Source organism: Lissotriton vulgaris, chromosome 5 (assembly GCF_964263255.1).
Source record: "Lissotriton vulgaris chromosome 5, aLisVul1.2, whole genome shotgun sequence".
NCBI classification, from domain to species: Eukaryota; Metazoa; Chordata; class Amphibia; order Caudata; family Salamandridae; genus Lissotriton; species Lissotriton vulgaris.
Genome location: NC_141693.1, coordinates 621904464 through 621926380, shown reverse-complemented (window position 1 = coordinate 621926380; position 21917 = coordinate 621904464). Strand labels below are relative to the sequence as shown.

The following is a 21917-nucleotide window of genomic DNA, read 5'->3' as shown; positions in this document are numbered from 1 at the left end:
ACGGTAGAATGGTACAAGGAGGTCTGGACTCAGGGGTCCCCTCGATTCTAGTCTCTTGGATGGGTAAGGGGTAGCGGGATAGTCTTATTACCAATCTGGTAGTTACGATGAGATGATGGGTAGCTCACAATCCTCGAGCTCGGCGTTCTTGAAGGACGGGTTGCGGCAGCGCCAGCAGATCCCGGGGTGGTCGCAGGTGGCAACGGTCCGCGGCAGCGCCAGCAGGTCCCGACGAAGATGGTAGTTACAACGGGTCGCGGCAGCGCCCGCAGGTCCCAACGAAGATGGTAGTCACAACGGGTCGCGGCAGCGCCAGCAGGTCCCAACGAAGATGGTAGATTGCAGAGGGCCGCGCCAGCGCCAGCGGCAGGACGACAGTTCACAAGGCAGGGCTGCGGCAGCGCCAGCAGTCCGTCAAGGATGAGTTCTTCTCGGGGTCTCTCGACTCCAGGATACAACTGCCTTCCTGCTCTGGAGCTGCCCCAGTTATAGGTCTGGCGCCCTTTGATGTCCGGACCCTCGCACTTGGAGGTCGGGAGGCCCGGGATGAGGGAGTCCAGACACCCAGCAGGGGGGTGGAGCCAGCGCCCGGGGAGGCTGGGGGCGATCGGCACCTGGCGGGGGAGAGCCATCGACACTTCTTTCTCCCATTGACCTGCCAAGTGGTCCGTTCACCTCCTGGGTGGATGGTGGTGCCGGGCTGTCGGGGCCTGGCTAGGTCCAGGGTTGGGGGTCGAGCTGAGGCCACGCGGCCTCGTGGTGCAGTGTCTAAGATGGCGGCCGGGCCGGGCAATGGTGCTGACGGTGGCCCGGGCCGGTAATACAGAGATGTCCGGGAGCAGGGGTCCCGTAGGGGACGGTTTGCGAGTTGTTTCTGTGGGTAGCACCTGGAGAGCCGATGCCCGGGCCCTGTCGTGCGGGGAGGGAGCGAGCCCTTCATGTGGCCTGTCCAACAGGATCCAAAACGGAAATCATGCTACTCGGACATGCAGCCCCCCCTAACTTGGACCCTTGGTGGCCCAGTTGTCTTGGCTCTCCCCCTCGGCCTAAGAAACAAATTAAGACCCTGAGTGTATGGCGGGACTCCAGCCTTAGTCTCGCTGTGCAATCTCGCAAAGTGGCTGCTACTTGTTATGGCTTAATAAGACCTTTGAGGAAGATTCTGCCACTCCTTCCTTTTGACGCTAGGCGGGTGCTGGTCCAGGCCCTTATTTTATCAAGGCTTGCCTACGCCAATGCAGTCTATCTGGGTGCCCCTAAGGGGACTATCAATATTCTACAAGTAGTGCAGAACTGCGCTGCTTGACTTCTGCTCAATGTCCAAAGACGGGCCTCCGCCCGGCCAGCCCTTGTTCAACTAAACTGGCTGCCAGTGCAACAAAGAATCTGGTTTAAGGCCATGTGCACTGTGCATAAGTCGATCACTGGGAATGGCCCTCCGGTGATCATGCCTATGCTTAATCTCTATCAAGCGCCTGGGACATTTAAATCAAACAACAAAAACCTTCTGACAGTTCCTAGGATCCGGCGATCACGCATGGGTGACCGACGCTTTTCGCTTCTCGCCTCCAATCTGTGGAATGGGCTTCCCAATTTTATCCGCCTGGAACTTAACCATCTCCTCTTTCGGAAGATGTTAAAGACCTTCTTCTTTCTCTCTCCATGAGTAGTGGTGTCGTTCTTTAGTTCCTGAAGTGCTGGGATGCCCTAGGGTAGCCATGCGCTTTAGAAATCTGTATTCATTCATTCATTCATTTCATTCATTCTCAGCAATCCAGCTGTGTGGGGCTTACTGAAGGTACCTGGTGGGATAGTTGGCCCCCAGGGACCCTCAGGATTCAAGGGGTCTTAAACAGTGGTGGCTCCAGAAATGTAAAATAGTATAAATACCTTTTTACGTTTCTGCTTCTCGCACTGCGAGAAAGCAGAAGAAGGGTATGCCTAGTTGGGGACCGGCGGGTGGGTGGAGCGGGAAGGAATGGCTAGCCCAATGTTATGGTCCCTGACTGTTTGGTCGGCCCCAGGGCCGACCAAACCAGTCATAGCACTCTCCATTTTCTTCATGTAGGCTGCTGCACAGCCTGCATGAAAAATCGGCCTCCCCTGAGATGCCTGTAAGGACGGCGTCCTAGCCCTTCACAACTCTGTCATTGCAGCGTTGTTATTGGCTTAGGGGAATAGAGGGAGGCTGCCTGTTTCTGCTTCCTGTTTGCAGAGAGCAGGAGGCGCGACGTGGGAGTCCGGCACCAGAGGCGCAGGTAAGTTTTTCTTCATTTTTTTAATATTAGATTAACCTCTCACCCCCTCCTTGCGTGACCCTCCTTGCACAAAACAATTTTAAATCAAGCAGCTGAAGAAAAAAAAACTCATAATTGTAAATTTGCGGTAAATTTTATTCATTTTGTGCATTATTATACTAAACGCTCAATTGAAACACACTTCGATGTGCTCATTCCCTAAACAATTAACAGTGAAGTTTACACGCTTTTTTGAGTCCTTGCTTTTTCCAGCCTCTGGTTTCAGTATTATTCCATAATTGTGGCTTACAGACGAGTTTTTGGAACCGACTGCTCTATTCAACGATTGGAGCGAATCTACTTGCAAAAAAACTCTTCAGAACTAGGCTGTGTGAGATGTCTCCATGAGTCCTGCAGTGTTACAAGGGGATCCAAGGCAGAGCTTGCTGCTCATAGGGGCAGACACTGTCCCAGACGAAGTGCACAGCTCTCGGGCTGTATGATCCTCGCTTCTACATGTTGGTGCGATTTGTCCATGCATGATTTTGAACGGTAATACTAGGGGTTCTCCTACTGCTGCCTTCATCCAGCCTGGTCAGGACATTTTCTGGGGAGAGATAAATGTATTATATTAATAGAAACATTGGGCCTGAACCGTCCCGCCAAGTGCCACTGACTGTGCATACATGACCTTTGATCAACACAGCGTTTACACAATATAAAAATAAGCAATAACGGAGACCCACGTTATGGGGAGGCCGTAATACTTTCTTCAGAATATAATTATAAGCCAAAATACATAAGTGGCTGTGAATCCTCTGAAACAATTCCTGTGCGACTGGAATAATTTTACCCTTCAGAGGGGTTCATTCCTCTGGTTCTACAGCCGCTCCTCATTTCCAAGCCGTGCATTCTTCCTGTTTTGCTGGACGGTTCGAGCTTGAAAATCAGGATGAGAGAGAAGGAAATAGCATTTCTGTGGCTGGGGAGAGCAGCTGCGCGTGAATTTCACAGTGCACTCCAGTCGTGCTCTTCACCCCCATCCAGAGATTGCATAGGAGAACACACTGTCTTGTTGCAATTGTGGGGTGCAAATAAGTAAATAGTGAGCCATCGATTTACATTTGTTCATTTATTTCATGTTTCTACGATGCCATTACTGAAAATTGTGCACGTTCATTACTGTTTATGAATGTAGTTTATATTGTCCCACAGTTCCGGTACGTTTGTAGTCCTGTCTATTGGTTTTTATCTTTAACAGTAATTTTGATATGGTTTTGAGTATAAGGACATTTGTAAAAATGCATATTTATAATCATAAGTGTGTTCAGCTCAGTAACATATTAGAATCTTGCGGAGAAACCCCTCCTTCTATCCTGCTACTGCTTGTATCCCTTCTTCTTGTCTTGAGCATCTTCGCACCCATCTTTCCTCCTCCTTCGTCACCTCTTACAACCTTGGATCATTGCACAAATTACCACTCCTTTTCACAAAACGGATGTGTTGTAAACGTATCTAAAAAATGCATCACCATTAAAAACCTCAACTAGAAGCCACCCTATTTGTGTATAGAACTCACCACGGCAGCAAACACCGATGTAAAAATCCACAGATTGGTAAAAATAATAAAATCAAAGCTACACATTCCTTCGGGTCACCTCGATTCCCTCTGATTTAACATTTAAATTAGAAAGTATGTAGTAAGCCACAAACATGATATTATTAAAGGGTACATTTAAATTGGAGGCAGATAATATTAGAGACTTTGTGTTTGTAAACCATCCTTTTTTCAGAAAATTCTGCGCACCAGAGCAGTAGCTACATTGCATGAATACAGAAAGTTAATTTAAGGAAATAGTGTCATCATCTTGATGTACAGCACTGCACAGTCAATGAATATATTTATTGTAAAGGTAAAACCATTACAAGTGTATCAGTGTGTTCAAAAGTTAATATGGGCAAATGATAACATCAGCATACGCAAAGATTGTCCTCTATAGCTCATAAAAATTGTCAATTTCTTAAATGATAAATTCAATCGCATTAATTTATTAACCTGCCGGCTTCCTCAAATTTGCTTGAAAATGCACCATTTGTCCACTCTTTTTTCAACATTTTCTCGGAAGGAGAACTCCCCCATCCCCCATAGGTTGTTCGGGCTCGCTCGCTACGCCAGCTCGCCGCAGTGCAGTACAACAGTAATATTACGCCCCACCACTTTCAAATGTCACCAGCCTCCACTGGACTTAATCTCCCAACCAAGAATGTGCCAAGAGGCGCCTTTGCAGTGTGGTGGAGAAAGGGGCTGTGGCCTGTGTCCATCTGTCAGCAATCCCTCCATGTGGGGCGTACTGTAGGTATCAGGTAGGCTAATTGGCCCCTAAGGACCCCCAGCAGCAAAGGGGACTTCAATCCCCATCCAAGAGCGTGCCAGGGAGTGCGTTTGCAGAGTGGCGGGGTAAAGGGGCATGGCCTGCTATGACAACTTAGAAATCCCACTGTGTGGGACTGGAGGTAATAGGAGGGGGTAGTTGGCCCCCAAGGTTGAACTTGGGGGCCGGCTACTCCTCCTGTTACCTCCTGTAAGTCCCACACAGTGGGATTGCTAAGAGGTCTTTGGAGGCCACACTCACTTTTCTCCGTCACTCTGCAAACACGCCTCCTGGCACAGTACAGGTTGGGGGATGAAGTCCACTTTACCCCTGAGGGACTTTGCCGGCCAAGTAGCCCTCCTGGTACCTCCTGTAAGCCCCACACTGTGGAATTCCTCAGCGCTGGTCACAGGTCCATGCCCATGAAGCTCCCTGGCCCTTATTGGAGGTACCTGTTGGGCTAGTTCGCCCCTAGGGGACCTCTGGATTGAAGAGGAATTAATTCCCCAACTTAAAATGCGCCAGAGGTCATGTTTGCACACATATCACCTCAAACCCCGCCCCCTATCCTCGCCACTGTGCAAAAGCGCCCCGTAGCGCGTTCTAAGTTGGGGGATTAAGTCCCCTTGCATACTGGGGGTCCCTGGGGGCCAACTAGCCCACCAGGAACCTCCAGTATGTGCCAGGGGGCTGCGTTGAAGAGAGGTGTAAAAAGGGATGTGGCCTCATTACACCTCTCTGCAACGCAGCCCCCTGGCGCGTTTCCAGAGGGGGAACTGAATCCCCTTGAATACTGGGGGTTCCTGGGGGCCAAATAGCCCACCAGAAACCTCCAGTATGCGCCAAGGGGCTGTGTTGCAGAGAGGTGTAAAAAGGGGCGTGGCCTCATTACACCTCTCTGCAACGCAGCCCCCTGGCGCGTTTCCAGAATGGGAACTAAATCCCCTTGAATACTGGTGGTCCCTGGGGGCCAACTAGCCCACTAGGAACCTCCAGTATGCACCAGGGGGCTGCGGTGCAGAGAGGTGTAAAAAGAGGCAAGGCCTCATTACACCTCTCTGCAACACAGCCTCCTGACGCGTTTCCAGAGGGGGAACTAAATCCCCTTGAATACTGGGGGTCCCTGGGTGCCAACTAGCCCACCACGAACCTGCAGTATGCGCCAGGAGTCCTTGTGGAACCCCCTGAGCAGGCCTAGGGGGTCAGGGTGTTTCTACCCTGCCCCCTTTGCGTCTTTTGTGCTCTTGCTTTCTTTTTTCTTGTGCCTCGGTAGAACCGAGGCACAAGAAAGCAGCAAAGGAAATGCGAAAAACACGCAAAGGGGGCAGGGTAGAAACACCCTGACCCCGTGGGCCTGCTCAGGGGGTCCCAGAAGGACCCCCTAGGCAAAAAACATATTTTTTTACGCATATGCTGTGAAAAAGAAGAAAAAACCCCGAAGCCAGTTTTATTGTTAATTAGCCCCCGGGGGGAATGTTTTTATTTATAATGGGTGGCCCAGAGGGGGGCCCACTCCTCTGACCAGGCCTTGGCTGAAATCCTCTCTAATGACATAACCAGACAAGAGGCACAACCTTCTCGTACATCATGGCCAAGACCTGGAAAGAACTCCCCTTCTGCATCAGATGAACCCCCACACTGAAAGCATTCAGGAAGAACCATAATACCTGCCTTTTCGAATGACGAAAGCTGCACAAACCCCCCCCATATACTCCGCCAGCGCCTGGATATCCTCACAGGTGAATAGTCTTCTTACAATGCTTCACAACCAATCAAAAAGAGATGTTGAAAGTTTCTGTTTTTTAACATACAAGCAAATCAGATATGTTTGCATGTAGATGCAGCGAGATGCAATTATTAAAGAGAACTTGCTTTCGCAAGACCCCAAAAGGCTTCTTCCAGAATAAGTACGCACTTCACTGCAAGACCCCATTTAATGATTATCCAGGCTCTGAAGCCTAAATACGTCAGAAATCATCCCTCATCACTTTCTCTTCTTTTTAGTGCATTGTGTGTGGCAGACTAAGTGACCATATGTCCAGAGCACTCGAAGGCCCTGAAGACTGCCACGCCCCAAGACCAGCTCCTGCAGTGTCCCGGAGCCACTCGGCCCCCCTCCCAACATTTAAAAGCCCCGGGGGGAGGTGTAAATGAATCGAGGCTGAATAAGTTGGTACAGCCCACTGTGCTTACGCTACCAGGAAAATACAACAACACTATATGGCCCAGATTTCCATTGTAGTGATTTTCAAGTTCCAGGCCTAGTTGTCAGATCGGCATACACAGTCCCTCATGGCTGGTATACTCCCACACCACACCCATCCAGCGGATCCGTCACTACACACGTGACCCTATCCATAAAAAATGCAAAACAACAATTGATGGACAGAATGCAGAACAATGTCATACATTCACCCCAGTACAGAAATCTGAGCCTAAATCCATTGTTTTTTTGCACTCCACACCACCCCAGTTCAGACATGGCCATATGCAAATCAGCCTTGACCCTGTGCCTCATGGGAACAGTCCAGCCCGAACTGCCAAGCCATGTCTTTCCTGGACCGGAATCAAGCATCCTAGGACCGGTTTCTGGCTATCAGCCGTCTTCAGCCAGGATAGCTTTACTCCAGTGGTGTGGAGAGCATGGGACTCACGTCTGAGCATGCCCATCCCACTCAGGGTGACAAATGCAAAACAACAATTGATGGGCAGAATGCAGAACAATGTAATACATTCACCCCAGTACAGAGATCTGAGCCTAAATCCATCGTTTTTTTGCACTCCACACCACCCCAGTTCAGACATGGCCATATGCATATCAGCCTTGACCCTGTGCCTCATGGGAACAGTCAAGCCTGCCGAACTGCCAAGCCATGTCTTTCCTGGACCGGAATCAAGCATCCGAGGACCGGTTTCTGGCTATAAGCTGTCTTCAGCCAGGATAGCTTGACTCCAGTGGTGTGGAGAGCATCTGGCCATGTCTGAACTGGGGTGGTGTGGAGTGCAAAAAAACAATGGATTTAGGCCCAGATCTCTGTACTGGGGTGAATGTATGACATTGTTCTGCATTCTGTCCATCAATTGTTGTTTTTGCATTTGTCACCCCGAGTGGGATGGGTATGCTCAGACGTGAGTCCCATGCTCTCCACACCACTGGAGTCAAGCTATCCTGGCTGAAGACGACTGATAGCCAGAAACCGGTCCTAGGATGCTTGATTCCGGTCCAGGAAACACATGGCTTGGCAGTTCGGGCTGGACTGTTCCCATGAGGCACAGGGTCAAGGCTGATTTGTATATGGCCATGTCTGAACTGGGGTGGTGTGGTGTGCAAAAAAACGATGGATTTAGGCCCAGATCTCTGTACTGGGGTGAATGTATGACATTGTTCTACATTCTGTCCATCAATTGTTGTTTTTGCATTTGTCACCCTGATGGGATGGGTATGCTCAGACGTGAGTCCCATGCTCTCCACACCACTGGAGTCAAGCTATCCTGGCTGAAGACGGCTAATAGCCAGAAACCTAGGATGCTTGATTCCGGTCTAGGAAAGACATGGCTTGGCAGTTCGGGCTGGACTGTTCCCATGAGGCACAGGGTCAAGGCTGATTTGCATATGGCCATGTCTGAATTGGGGTGGTGTGGAGTGCAAAAAAACAATGGATTTAGGCCCAGATCTCTGTACTGGGGTGAATGTATGACATTGTTCTGCATGCTGTCCATCAATTCTTGTTTTTGCATTTGTCACCCCGAGTGGGATGGGTATGCTCAGACGTGAGTCCCATGCTCTCCACACCACTGGAGTCAAGCTATCATGGCTGAAGACAGCTGATAGCCAGAAACCGGCCCTAGGATTCTTGATTCCGGTCCAGGAAAGACATGGCTTGGCAGTTCGGGCTGGACTGTTCCCATGAGGCAAAATGTCAAGGCTGATTTGCATATGGCCATGTCTGAACTGGGGGGGTGTGGAGTGCAAAAAAACGATGGATTTAGGCCCAGATCTCTGTACTGGGGTGAATGTATGACATTGTTCTACATTCTGTCCATCAATTGTTGTTTTTGCATTTGTCACCCTGATGGGATGGGTATGCTCAGAAGTGAGTCCCATGCTCTCCACACCACTGGAGTCAAGCTATCCTGGCTGAAGACGGCTAATAGCCAGAAACCTAGGATGCTTGATTCCGGTCTAGGAAAGACATGGCTTGGCAGTTCGGGCTGGACTGTTCCCATGAGGCACAGGGTCAAGGCTGATTTGCATATGGCCATGTCTGAATTGGGGTGGTGTGGAGTGCAAAAAAACAATGGATTTAGGCCCAGATCTCTGTACTGGGGTGAATGTATGACATTGTTCTGCATGCTGTCCATCAATTCTTGTTTTTGCATTTGTCACCCCGAGTGGGATGGGTATGCTCAGACGTGAGTCCCATGCTCTCCACACCACTGGAGTCAAGCTATCATGGCTGAAGACAGCTGATAGCCAGAAACCGGCCCTAGGATGCTTGATTCCGGTCCAGGAAAGACATGGCTTGGCAGTTCGGGCTGGACTGTTCCCATGAGGCAAAATGTCAAGGCTGATTTGCATATGGCCATGTCTGAACTGGGGGGGTGTGGAGTGCAAAAAAACGATGGATTTAGGCCCAGATCTCTGTACTGTTGTGAATGTATGACATTGTTCTATATTCTGTCCATTAATTGTTGTTTTTGCATTTGTCACCCGGGGTGGGATGGGTATGCTCAGAAGTGAGTCCCATGCGCTCCACACCACTGGAGTCAGCTATCCTGGCTGAAGACGGCTGATAGCCAGAAACTGGTCAAAGGATGCTTGATTCCGGTCCAGGAAAGACATGGCTTGGCAGTTCGGGCTGGACTGTTCCCATGAGGCACAGGGTCAAGGCTGATTTGCATTTGGCCATGTCTGAACTGGGGTGGTGTGGAGTGCAAAAAACGATAGATTTAGGTCCAGATCTCTGTACTGGGGTGAATGTATGACATTGTTCTGCATTCTGTCCATCAATTGTTGTTTTTGCATTTGTCACCCCGAGTGAGATGGGTATGCTCAGACGTGAGTCCCATGCTCTCCACACCACTGGAGTCAAACTATCCTGGCTGAAGATGGCTAATAGCCAGAAACCGGTCCTAGGATGCTTGATTCCAGTCCAGGAAAGACATGGCTTGGCAGTTCGGGCTGGACTGTTCCCATGAGGCACAGGGTCAAGGCTGATTTGCATATGGCCATGTCAGAACTGGGGTGGTGTAGAGTGCAAAAAAACGATGGATTTAGGCCCAGATCTCTGTACTGGGGTGAATGTATGACATTGTTCTGCATTCTGTCCATCAATTGTTGTTTTTGCATTTGTCACCCCGAGTGGGATGGGTATGCTCAGACATGAGTCCCATGCTCTCCACAACACTGGAGTCAAGCTATCCTGGCTGAAGACGGCTGATAGCTCGAAACCGGTCCTAGGATGCTTGATTCTGGTCCAGGAAAGACATGGCTTGGCAGTTCGGGCTGGACTGTTCCCATGAGGCACAGGGTCAAGGCTGACTTGCATATGGCCATGTCTGAACTGGGGAGGTGTTGAGTGCAAAAAAATGATGGATTTAAGCCCAGATCTCTGTACTGGAGTGAATGTATGTCATTGTTCTGCATTCTGTCCATCAATTGTTGTTTTTGCATTTGTCACCCCAAGTGGGATGGGTATGCTCAGACGTGAGTCCCATGCTCTCCACACCACTGGAGTCAAGCTATCCTGGCTGAAGATGGCTGATAGCCAGAAACCGGTCCTAGGATGCTTGATTCCGGTCCAGGAAAGACATGGCATGGCAGTTCGGGCTGGACTGTTCCCATAAGGCACAGGGTCAAGGCTGATTTGCATATGGCCATGTCTGAACTGGGGTGGTGTGGAGTGCAAAAAAACGATGGATTTAGGCTCAGATTTCTGTACTGGGGTGAATGTATGACATTGTTCTGCATTCTGTCCATCAATTGTTGTTTTTGCACCTATCTATAAAACAGATGGAGTGTACAATGCCCCCACCGTACCGCCGACTCCTCATGTCCTTCTGGAGCCGGCATTGCTTTTACACATTGGGAGATGCTAAGTTGCATGTGGAAATGCAATCTTGTTTGGATTTTGAAAGTGAGAACATATTTCACTGCTGTGTTTTTCAAAGTTCAAACTAAGTTTGCTATGGGAGGGCGGTTGCCGCAAAACTTCCTCCCTCTCATAGCAAACAGCAGTTTCCCGGGGGTAGGCACCCCGGGATGCTGCAGGAACCGACTCTGGGCGTGGTGGTCTCCAGTGCTCTCGAGGGCAAACGGCGGAGGGCCACCGAGCCCCTGTCACACAATACAGAAATCTCCGGGGGGTGGTTGTTCCTGGGGTTAGAGGTCCACAACCATTTAATTTTGTAGGGGGTAGGGGGCGTGGACGCGCAAGTGGTGCAAGGGAGTTGTAAATGTGGTACACAGTGTTTTGTTTTAGTTTGGTTTTCTTTCTGTCTTGTAGAGGATCCAGGGTAAATATAACGTTTTTTGTACAGCCAGTACCTTTCAACCCTACACTCAAACGGCTTTCTGCCTATTACCATAGTAACAGTTCATGGAACACTTACATGAGCACAGAGGTTAGAAGTTCACCACAATATTTTGCTAATTGAAATAATTACTGTGCTGGAGATTTATATTTATTTTCATAGAGACCTTTAGTCATAGAAGAAGCAAGTGGAAAAGTCTTGTAAGCGATTCCTTCCTGTTCGGGTAGTATTAGGGTAACGAGCTCCAAGTGGGACTTTACGAAGCTTAATGTTCATTGGCTGTGAAGTATTAAAACTATACGTTTTGGCAGTCATTCCTTCCTCCTGTGCGGAACAACATGGACATGTTATTGGCTAAAGTGTTCCGAATACATGTTTGCTCCTTATTGGGTGGGAATGGTTCACTGTTGTCAGTGATATTGTGACGCCTTTCCAAAGGAGTATGGGAAAAGAAAGTAGTAGAGGGCAGGTTAGGAACACTATTAACTCTGTAATGTGCCCATAAAGTGGTGGAGAGGGATTATGAGGGAAAAAATTGTTTTTATATGTTTCAAGGGCCATTTATATAATTGCCGTGTGGTGTATAAATCACGACGGAAAAATGACAGTCTCTTGCGCTGTTTTTTTAATCAAGTTTGTGGATGACATAGTTCTTAAAAGTACTATTTACTTATAATGTGGTGTTTACTTTCCTGATGGGGAGGTGTGGTTGCACAGCAAAAGATTCAGTCTAGGTTTGAAACAGTTTTTATTAAGCAAATACAAATAAACTCTCTTCACAAACTGTCGCTGTATATATGAAAGGGGTGACAATTAAAAATGGAATTTCATAAAATATCAGTTAAGCGTGGCTATATCCTACTTTTTTCTGCTACAGTTTGTAAAAGTGTTGTCCCACATTCTTGATGATGTATCAGTTATTTTTAGATAAAGTAGAATAGAAGTGCTACAACAAACACTCCCGCACTACATTATCTGAGATCAAGAGAACAAGTAAAACAGTTAAATACAAGTGACTTCATATTACATAGAAATGTATGCATTATTATTTTTCAAATTTGTATTCTGTGTAATTCAGGAACATGCCGTCATAGTGCTTAGAGGTTGCAGACTGTTCCGCTAACAAATCACATACTCACTAAAGAATATATAGGATGGCACTCTTATAATATATAGTACAGGTTCTATTTATTCTTTATGGAGAAGGTGAATAGGAATCGCAAATAAGAATAGAAATTAGAAAATAACATTCAGAAATGTAGGGTTTATTAAATATTTAAAGTAACAAAGTATGCATGATAGCTATATTTTTTTGTTCTGCAGTTTCTGATCAAGTACTTTTTAATATTTTAAAGTTATATTACAGATGGCGCTGAAAAATCTCCCATTCCTCTTCTGTAGCAATAGGACAATCTATTATAATAGAACAATTGATACCATTGTTACAGTAAAAAGAAAAGGAAAATAAAGTTATGTATTTAACAGAACATCCATAATGAAATACTTTTGAGCGGTAATTATTTACTGAACCTCTTTTCCCCGGGAGGTGAAAAAGTTTGATCTTCGTGGCGACGGGTCATAAACGTTGCTTACTTATTGTTACTCTTTGTGACGACGGATCGTGAACTCCACTAAGAACACCATCACTGTTCATATCATAATATACATATTAACAGTATGTGATCTCTAGGGGAAAACACAATAACAAGTGGAAGATGGTGACGTTAATTGTAAATGTTTAGGGTTTGCGTTGACGGGTCACCAACACCTCTCATGCGAAGTACAGTGTCAGTATTATAATATAATAAGTCACTATATATAAGCTGAAAGGAGCCAGAAAATGAGCAATGTTTGTTATAATCTATCTGTTTCTAAAAACAAGCTGCTGACGTTACAGAGAAAAAGCGAAAAACATGCAATAACATTTTTTTCAAGATATAAATGTTTAAATATTGACAAATAGCCACAAATTATAACTAAGTACTATGCCATATTGAAACAACTTACAACTCCGGAATATGTTTGTTGACGCAAAAAGAGAATCCGATGCTAGAAAACTGAACCTGCAACACAGATTGGCGACTCAGAAATAACTTGCGAAAACGAAACTAATTGCACAGTAGCTGTGGTTTATATAGTTTTTGGTTGTTTAGTAGTCTACAGAAGGAAGATGTGGCTCCGCCTATTTAGATGGCACGTTTTGCAGTTTACACATGCTCGTGTTTTAACTGTTTTACTTCTGCACGTGTTGGGAAAAGTTACAAACTGTGAAGCTGTAAAGGTTTCCATTTCGATAGTAACGCATATAAGGTATTATTATCTACATACGTTGGAGAGTTTAAAAAGTGTTACTCGGTAAACTGTGTTCTTTGCATTTTCATGATTAAAACATCTAAATAGAAGACATGAAAAAAAATATTGTTAACATTAGAAGAAGAAAAAAAGGATTAATATTTGCTATTATTATGCTTCTTAATTTAAAAAATGCTAACATTTGTAAATCGTAAACCTACCCTCGGAAAGGTGTGCTGGCGCTTGGGGCGTTGGGAAGATTAAGCAAGGTATTACTTACAGTGGGAAAGTGGTGGGCTAAGATGATGATGGAGTATTGAATCGAACTGTGAACGGTGTTGTTAAAAGTCAGGTATTATAGGTGCTGTGTCATACTTTTACCACACTTATATGTTAAATACTGCTAATTAAGTTGAAAATATTCTTAAATTATAAGTAAGGCTGCTTGATTTATGTTTTTAATGATGTTTACAGATAAATACAAACAGAAAAGTATTTATTTTCCTCTTTGTATTTATTTTAAACTGTGCATGAATATGGAAATTGGGTTATTTTTTAAGCGTTTGTAAATGCTGTCAATGATGTGTAGTAGGGCAATAGGTCTGTTGTTCTAAAAGTAAAAGAGTCAAAACAATAAAAGACTTTTAGAAAAGATCCTTAAAGAGAAATATATATCCTTGTGTAATAAAAGTTGCACATTTTAATATGAAGATTGTGTATAGTTTATCACGTAAGAGTGTTTACATGAGTGAAAACGTTCAGTCTTTCAGCCTTGAGTAAATATTTATCAGTAAAATAAATGTGAAAATATACTAATTTCAGATTAACTTTTTTTTACAAAATCCGAAATATATATGTGTAAATAGATATACAATTATTATTTTTAAAATATGGATAAATATAGATGGAAATGTCCCAAAAATAAATACCATAAAACCTAGAGGTATAATTATAAGTAAAAGAACACTACTGTTCATAATTTCTTTTACTATAAAAAGTATACACGTGTTTTTAAATTTTACTTCAGAAACACTATAGGTTATAGGGATATTGTAGTTAGATATTGACATTTAACAAACCTTTGACATTCACTGAAAAAATCATAGGTTTCAGTTACGTTAAAGTTAGAAATTATCATTTAAAAACCTTTGAAATTCCCTGAAAAAAACATAGGTTTTAGCCACGTTATAGTTAGGAATTCACATTAAAAAAACCTTAGAAATTCACTGAAAAAAACATAGGTTTCACACATGTTATAGTTAGCTGGACATTTCACTCATACAAAACCATTGAAATTCCCCTGTTATAGTTAGTTCAGCTAACTATAACTCGCGCCACCCCAATCCACTGCTGATGATGTCACATATTACATCACTCATGACATGGTCAGTGACATCACTCATGACATCCCTGTGGATTATTATTATTATTATTATCAAGCCCATTATCGCCATTTTAGCTGCAGTTTCCTGCCGCTAAAGCGGCTATAATTTTAAAGCCGTTCTTGATAATATGCCCCTATAATCTTTCCTGCACAAAAACTATCCTGACCTCAACGTAGACACCCTTCTACCACGATGCATATTTCACCTGCACTAGGAAAGTGGATACTGTGCCAAATCTTTGAAAATATGGCAGTGTTCTGCCTTCTCTCTTTCAAGCAATGCAGCAACTTCATTTGCTGTGCTGCGATGCATGGACGGTTAGTAAATATGCTGCTTGGAACGAGAGCTAGGCAGAGGATATGGGTAGCTCCGAAGACGAGGATTGAGAGTTGGCTCTACTGCACCTCAGATGAGTCACTATCCAGGCCAACTTCTACTCAATCCGACCAAAATCAGAGTGTCCTATAATCAAAGTAGATTCTAGAAGATGGGGCTTGCAGCAAATGACAGGTGCACAAAGTGTGAGGTTGAAGAGAGTTCTTTCGTCCATACAGTAGATTGCTGTACAGCGATCCGAATGTTCTGGCTTGAGGTTTTTTAAATCATTATTCAGGGTTGTAGCTATAGAGATCCCCTCAAAGTCCCACTTTGCAAATTCTGTGCATCCTGAGTGATGTTGATATGATCCAAGCCAAACTGACCCTTTGCTCCCTAGAGATGATGGTCACCTAGTGGGAACCAGCAAGGATGTAAGGGAATTAGACGCCAAAAGGCATATGTGTCTGGGGATGGACGATTGCATGGAAGTTGAAAGATTTGTGCATAAGAGTAAAGGGTGACCCTGAAAGTGTATGAAAATGTGATTCTGGCAAGCATTTACAGTATGAAGCAAGAGACAGGAGCTTTAGAAAGGGGCACGTCGATGACTGAACAGCAAGGGGGTTTACTTAGGCCCAAAAATCCAGAAAGACCTGGTTGTTCAAACACCACAGATGGACAGTAGACAGAACATAAAGTGAGTTGAATGTGTATGATCTGAGGTGAAATCATAATGGCTGGGTACTAAAAGAAATCCAATGGATTGTTATCTTACACCGAGTTAATATCAGAAGAAAAATAATAAAAAGTGTTCCTAAAAAATAGAGAATCAAGGCATTTTAATTTGGTGAAAATATTTGTCTAACAATATAGGCATATCCTATAAGTTACTATCATATGCCCCTTACCCCCTGCTGTAACTGCTTCCCTCAATGCCAAAAGTTCTTCAAGTTGGTCCTTTGGGACCTTACGATGCGCTTAAAAGCTTCAAGATATCTCTTTGTTCACAAATAATCATACTTCAAACCCTCATTTATATCTCTATAAGAAACAGGCAGGAATACTCAATGTCTCACCCCCTTTATATTTTGACCAGTGAACCACTGTCCTGCAAAATCAAACAAAAACCCATGAAAAAATACAGAACTGTTTTGGGACCAGAGTTATTCGTCGTCACACTATGGCACAGAACAAGAGAAGAAACAATAGGAAAGGAGAAAGAAGAGGAAGCGAAAGAAGGGTAAACAATGACACGGAGATAGCAGGGGTAAAACCTGCAAGAGTGTTAAAAAGCGACAGGTAGTGTGCGGTGATGGCTGAAAGAGGAATGAGGTGGAATCATGAGGCAACTCCAACATTCAGCAGCGCCAACAGCGAGCATCTGAGACAAACTTTGGGCCCCAGAACCAAACCTTTACAAATGAAGCACTGATGGCTAGTCTTAATTCCCCTTCTCAACTTCTCACCTCTTTTTTCAGCACCCTCCCTTCTACTCTGCATCAAAATCTGGTGACAAGAAATACGTCCCGGTCCCCAAAAACGAAAGCCAAGTTCCCACCATCTGCCCACCACTCAAACCACAGAACCCAATAATCTTAGGAGTGTGCTCCTGTTCACTTACCAAGAATGTATAAATTAATACCTAAGAATCTTGTAGGCCCTTTTACAAGCCCATTGAGCTGCTGGTGCATCACAGTTTTTGACAATGGGCTTGTCCTTATTTACAAGGAACCGTAAATTCACCCTGTGTGACTTTTCATGGCCTTGTAAATATGGGCCTCATTTCGTTGATCTCTTTATGCTCTGTACTGAATTCATTTCTCCAGGATTACAACCCAGATTAACACTGACTTGTACTTATGAAGTAAACAGACTCTATTCTCCAAAGGTCTCATTTAGACATAAACATTTACAATTGACCCAAACTTTTTTATCTATTCCAAATGTTTGTGATTCTGACAGGGGAAGCTGATAATTTCAAATCATGCTTCAATAGTTTTAATTGGAAAGACATGCATGATTGCCCCTGTCCTTATGGAAACTCGTCATATAGGGACAGAGGGACATGGGCAAACCATTGAGTTTCACTTCACTACCCAAATGGTTTATCTTAAATGCTGTAGCGTCTGGTATCTCAGAAGAGTGGCGGGGTGGGGGTGAAGTGGCTGGGAGTTTACAGATAATACAATTTTTTTTTAAATTAAAAACCTACCTGTTGCATCACTAGATTGCCGCATTGTGCTCTTCTAAGCTTCTCTCCTCCGCAAGCCCATGCTCCACTGGACAATCCTGATGCTGCTCTCATGCTGCTGTGAAAGCAGCATCAAGATTGGCCTGAGCACTGTGGTTTTGCGCTCCCAGTGAGACTGGCAGCCTGTGCCTGCTGTCTACAACTCAGCAACACAGCTCGGTTGGAGACAGCTTCAATGCGCATGACGGGTTGGCTGGCCTGAGAAACCGTCATGTGCACTGATACAAGTGTGAAATACGTCCTCTCGTGCTTGCCCCCTCACTCAGCCCTTCCCTCAAAACTTGTCCGCTAGAAAAAAAATTAGAATAAACCAGGTTTGTAATTGTTTTATTCTTCATGTTTAAGACTGCTGGCTTGGCGACACTCCTCCGCCATAGCAGAGGAGCCGATGCTGCCAGTTGTGGCAAGCATGATTCACGGGTGGCGTAGAGGGCGCGGGTAGTGGGGTGCGATTGTCATGCGGAGAGGGGGGAATCAGAAATTTAAAAAAATAACACTTACCACGAGGCTGTGTCCAACGTCTTCTCTGCTCCTGCTCTCCTGTCTCCGACAGGAACAAGAAGCAGGCAGCCAGGCTTCCTCCCCTAAGCCAATCACCACGCTACAATGCAGAGTTTTGATTGGTTTGAGCGCTGTGACATGGTGCTCAGCCAGGGGCTGGACGGGAGGGCATGTTCTCCATGCAGGCTATAATGCGGCCTGCGTGGAGAACAGGGATGTGGGCATGACTGGTTTGGGCAGCCTGAGATGGCCGACCAAACTCTCACTGCACACTTAGGAGTGGGCAAACCACTCCTCCCCTGCCCTGCTCAGAAAGCAGAGCAGCACGCCCTCTCGCCCACAGCAAAGCAGCAGGACACGAAACATACAACAAGTTATTGTCATTTTATGTTTCTCACTGCTTAAAAGCAGAGGGGTGATGCTCCTCCGCCATTGCGGTGGACCCGCCCCTGGCTGCTGCTTAAACAATATATTTCTTTGATCCATAACACGCAGTGAAAATATTAAAGAACATTGAATAACTATATTTCACTTTTTCCGTATTTCCTCAACCTACATGTATCTCAACTAGAAATATGTAGCATCTCACAACTTGCTTCAACCTGTGTTGTTCATGTAACAGAGCTAAAGTCGAGGAGAAAAGGGGCCTGTATCCTACCTACCAGTTGAGCGCTGGTCTCTGAAACATGCGGTGATAAGCAAATTATGAGTTGGAATGCAGGCAAAGCCAATCCAGTCTTTCGTCTTGGTGCTGGCTTGTAAATTAAATACTATGAACTAGGTAAATATAACATCTGTTACTGCACTTAGATACAGCAAATATATCAAATGAAGCTCTATAAAAAAAGATACATCATATAAACAGTCACCAACCATATTGTCTTTTCCTTTCCAGGTTCTCTTGGGGCCTGATCACAGGTGGCCCATTAAATTGCGATACCTCAGCAAACACCTGTGTGCACCAGGATTGCAATCATAAGAGAAGGGTGTTTATCGCATCAAGTAATTACAGGTGCAATAAAGCTCGCACCCTCTGTTAAATTCCGGAAGGTCAAACCTGCCATAAATCAACAGGGAAAAATGCTTGTATGTATTTACCAGGACAAGCGGAATTTTGTGTGATAAGCACCATAAGCTGCGTGTTATTCCCAGAACATAAGAATAGATGATAAATATTCCTCCCAATAAATTCTGAACACCTCAGAGTCAGATTTTATTGTGTACAATATTTATCGCACCTGACAAGGGCCACCTATAATCAAGCTCACATGTATTAAAAAATGCTTGTATACCTCAATCTCGGTCTTGAAGCAGAGGTTTTGGAAACACGACTTTTTTAAAGCAGCTGAGGTATCCCATCAAACCGATCAACAGAAAGATTACTCCTAGTAACAGAGTGGGCTCAAAGCATTGCACGTGCATGAGCTAGTAATATCAAAATATCTGCCTCCCTGTCACACTGTGGGAGAGCGATTGAAGCAGTGATTTCATTGCAGAGACCAACAGGTACTCACTCCCCAAAGTACCTGTTTGCTCATTTAAAGGGCCAGTACTTCCCCATTAACTGTATTGTAGCAGTGTTGAGGAGTGTAGGTACACTCCCTTTCATATTAAATAAATGCAGGTGCTCAGAACCGGACAGCACCTGCCCATTTAAAGCACTGGATTGAAGGAAAAACAGGGAAAACAGACTGTGTGAGGTACAGAAGGTTAATTTATTTCTGTTTTTGCGTAGCGTGATTCTGTCTCTATAAATGAATTTCAAAATGGAATTCTAAAGGAAAGCTCAAAGAACGGCTTTCAAGAGGTAGCATGTGCCTAAAAAAATGGGCAAAGATTTATTAACACGTACATAACAGTAGTACACATATATCCAAAGATGAAGCAGCACCTCCGGAACCAGCAGTGCAGCTGTACGCGGCAGTGCGAAAATAAACTGAACCAGCTCTTTCATCAGCTATATTTATGTGGCAGAAATAAAACTGGCTACATTTTGAAATAGTTGCAAGAGGCGCAGCGATTTGTTTCTGTGGAAATAAAGGACACTTGCACCATCTGCTGGTTCAATGAGTAACTTGCAGTTTTAAAAAAATGCTAACATATCTACTTAATGTTTCATCAAATATGGGTACCTGTGCCATATAATTGTAAATGCATTTGAATTTATATAGCACTTTATATCCCTTATATCCCTTACGAAGCGTTAAACGGTTTTGCTCAGAAATAAAACTCATGCTGAGGACTGAAGCTAAGGAGAGGGTCACTGAAGAAAGAAAGGCTGTCAGCTAAACAGTGCAGAATCTCTACTATTGAGCCAGCAGCCGGGTAAATAGTGACGTTTCACTACTACCAGACAAATACAAGAAAATATGGATGAGGTTAATCAGCAGTGTGCAGGGAGAGGAGCCATCCATGACCCAGAAGCACACACACTTAAAGCAATTGGAAGCTCAATGTACTGGATCACATGATTTACATTTTGTTACTCTAGATGGCAAGTGCATGAATGAATCCTCAGTAAACAGTGAAACTGAGAACAGGTTTCCGTAATTGTGTCTAAACATAAAACTTTGGGGCATATTATCAAGGGGGTTTATCTCCGCTTTTTTGGCTTTAAAAGCCAAGAAAGCGGAGATAAAATTATCTCCCTATTACCTAGCTGTCGCTAACACCAGTTAGCGACAGCTAGTAGGAGATAGCGACCATCTTGGACCCCACTTTGCATGTCAGTGATATTTATCACTAATGACATGCAAAGTGGGCGTGTCAAGATGTTAGCGACTGGAAACAGTCGCTTACATCGCTATCTCCTATTACCAACTTTTGGAGATATTCGCGCTAAGCGTGAATATCTCCAAAGCTAACACCTGCCCTGAGCAGTTCTTAGCCATGTTATGCAATGGGAGGTGATAACATGGCTAAGAGCATTAGCTCGCTAATGCATGAATATCGCGGACTTTTCGGCGATATTCATGCATTGCGGCCGATTTTTATCATATTTGCGATAAACCTTGGTAATACCAAGATTTATCTGCGATAAAAATCGCCACAGCTCGGCAATAATTTTTTCACGCTAACCAAGCAATAGCGATAATTATCGCTATTGCTTGGTAATATGCCCCCTGGTAACTTGTGTTTTTTACATAAACAGCATTTTTCTAAAATGTACCACTCAGTTTCCAAATACAAACACAGGCATAACGAATGATGAGGGCATCCGACTAATGGATTATGAAGGCCTAATAAAATTATGGCAACAACAGGTTACCAGATTAGGCTTCAGATTAACTAAATTTTGTCAGCAGCAGCGTGTCATACACAGTCCATACAGATACATGTAAAAAACATAGGTCCTCATTTATATGTTGGTGGTATGTATACTCCATCACATCGGTGCCAGAATATACATACTGCCAACGTGATGGTGCTCCAGCCTGATTTAATTGAGGACAGACCTTCAGTTTGGCTGCAGTGGTGACTACTTGGTCACTGCCATAGGAAAACCTCCCTGACGGAGTAAGGGCCGTCAGAGAGAGGGCTACATGTCTGCCTGCCCAATGAGGATGGGCAGACACATACCCATGTTTTACTGTCCGTCACCACAGGCAAGCCCTTGAAGTGAGGGACAGTAAATAACAAAATTATCCTCCCCACCCCAGGAGCTGACTCCCATGGCCAGGGAAGTATTACTTTTTTATTTTACAAAGAAAATCCTGGTGTGTGATTTTCTTTTTGAAAAAAAAAAAAGATTACTTTTTTAGTGCAGGGATGCGCCATGCTGAGGCAACCCTGCACCAAACAGCAGATTACATTGACAGGGACTGCCGTGATTTATAAATGACCACCGCCTTGGTGGTCATTTATGAATTTGTTATTTGGAACCTCTACCAAGGCGACATAGGTATTTACACTGTCATCCTGTCAGAACAATAGCCCGACTGGCGAAAAAGAAATCTGCCCATAGTGTGTTATATGGGACATAGCCAAGATAGAATGCCGGAGACACATACAAGTTTAAGAGTTGTGC

General features: G+C 44.7%; 1 long non-coding RNA gene across 1 annotated transcript in view; it reads right to left on the bottom strand.

Moving 5' to 3' along the window:
* Window positions 1–2376: 2376 nt before the first annotated feature.
* LOC147711337 (uncharacterized) overlaps window positions 2377–21917 on the bottom strand; it is a 245350-nt gene continuing 225809 nt past the window's right edge. The window contains exon 4 of the long non-coding RNA XR_015295691.1: window positions 2377–2844. This is a non-coding gene — a long non-coding RNA (uncharacterized LOC147711337). The remainder of the gene's footprint in view (window positions 2845–21917) is intronic.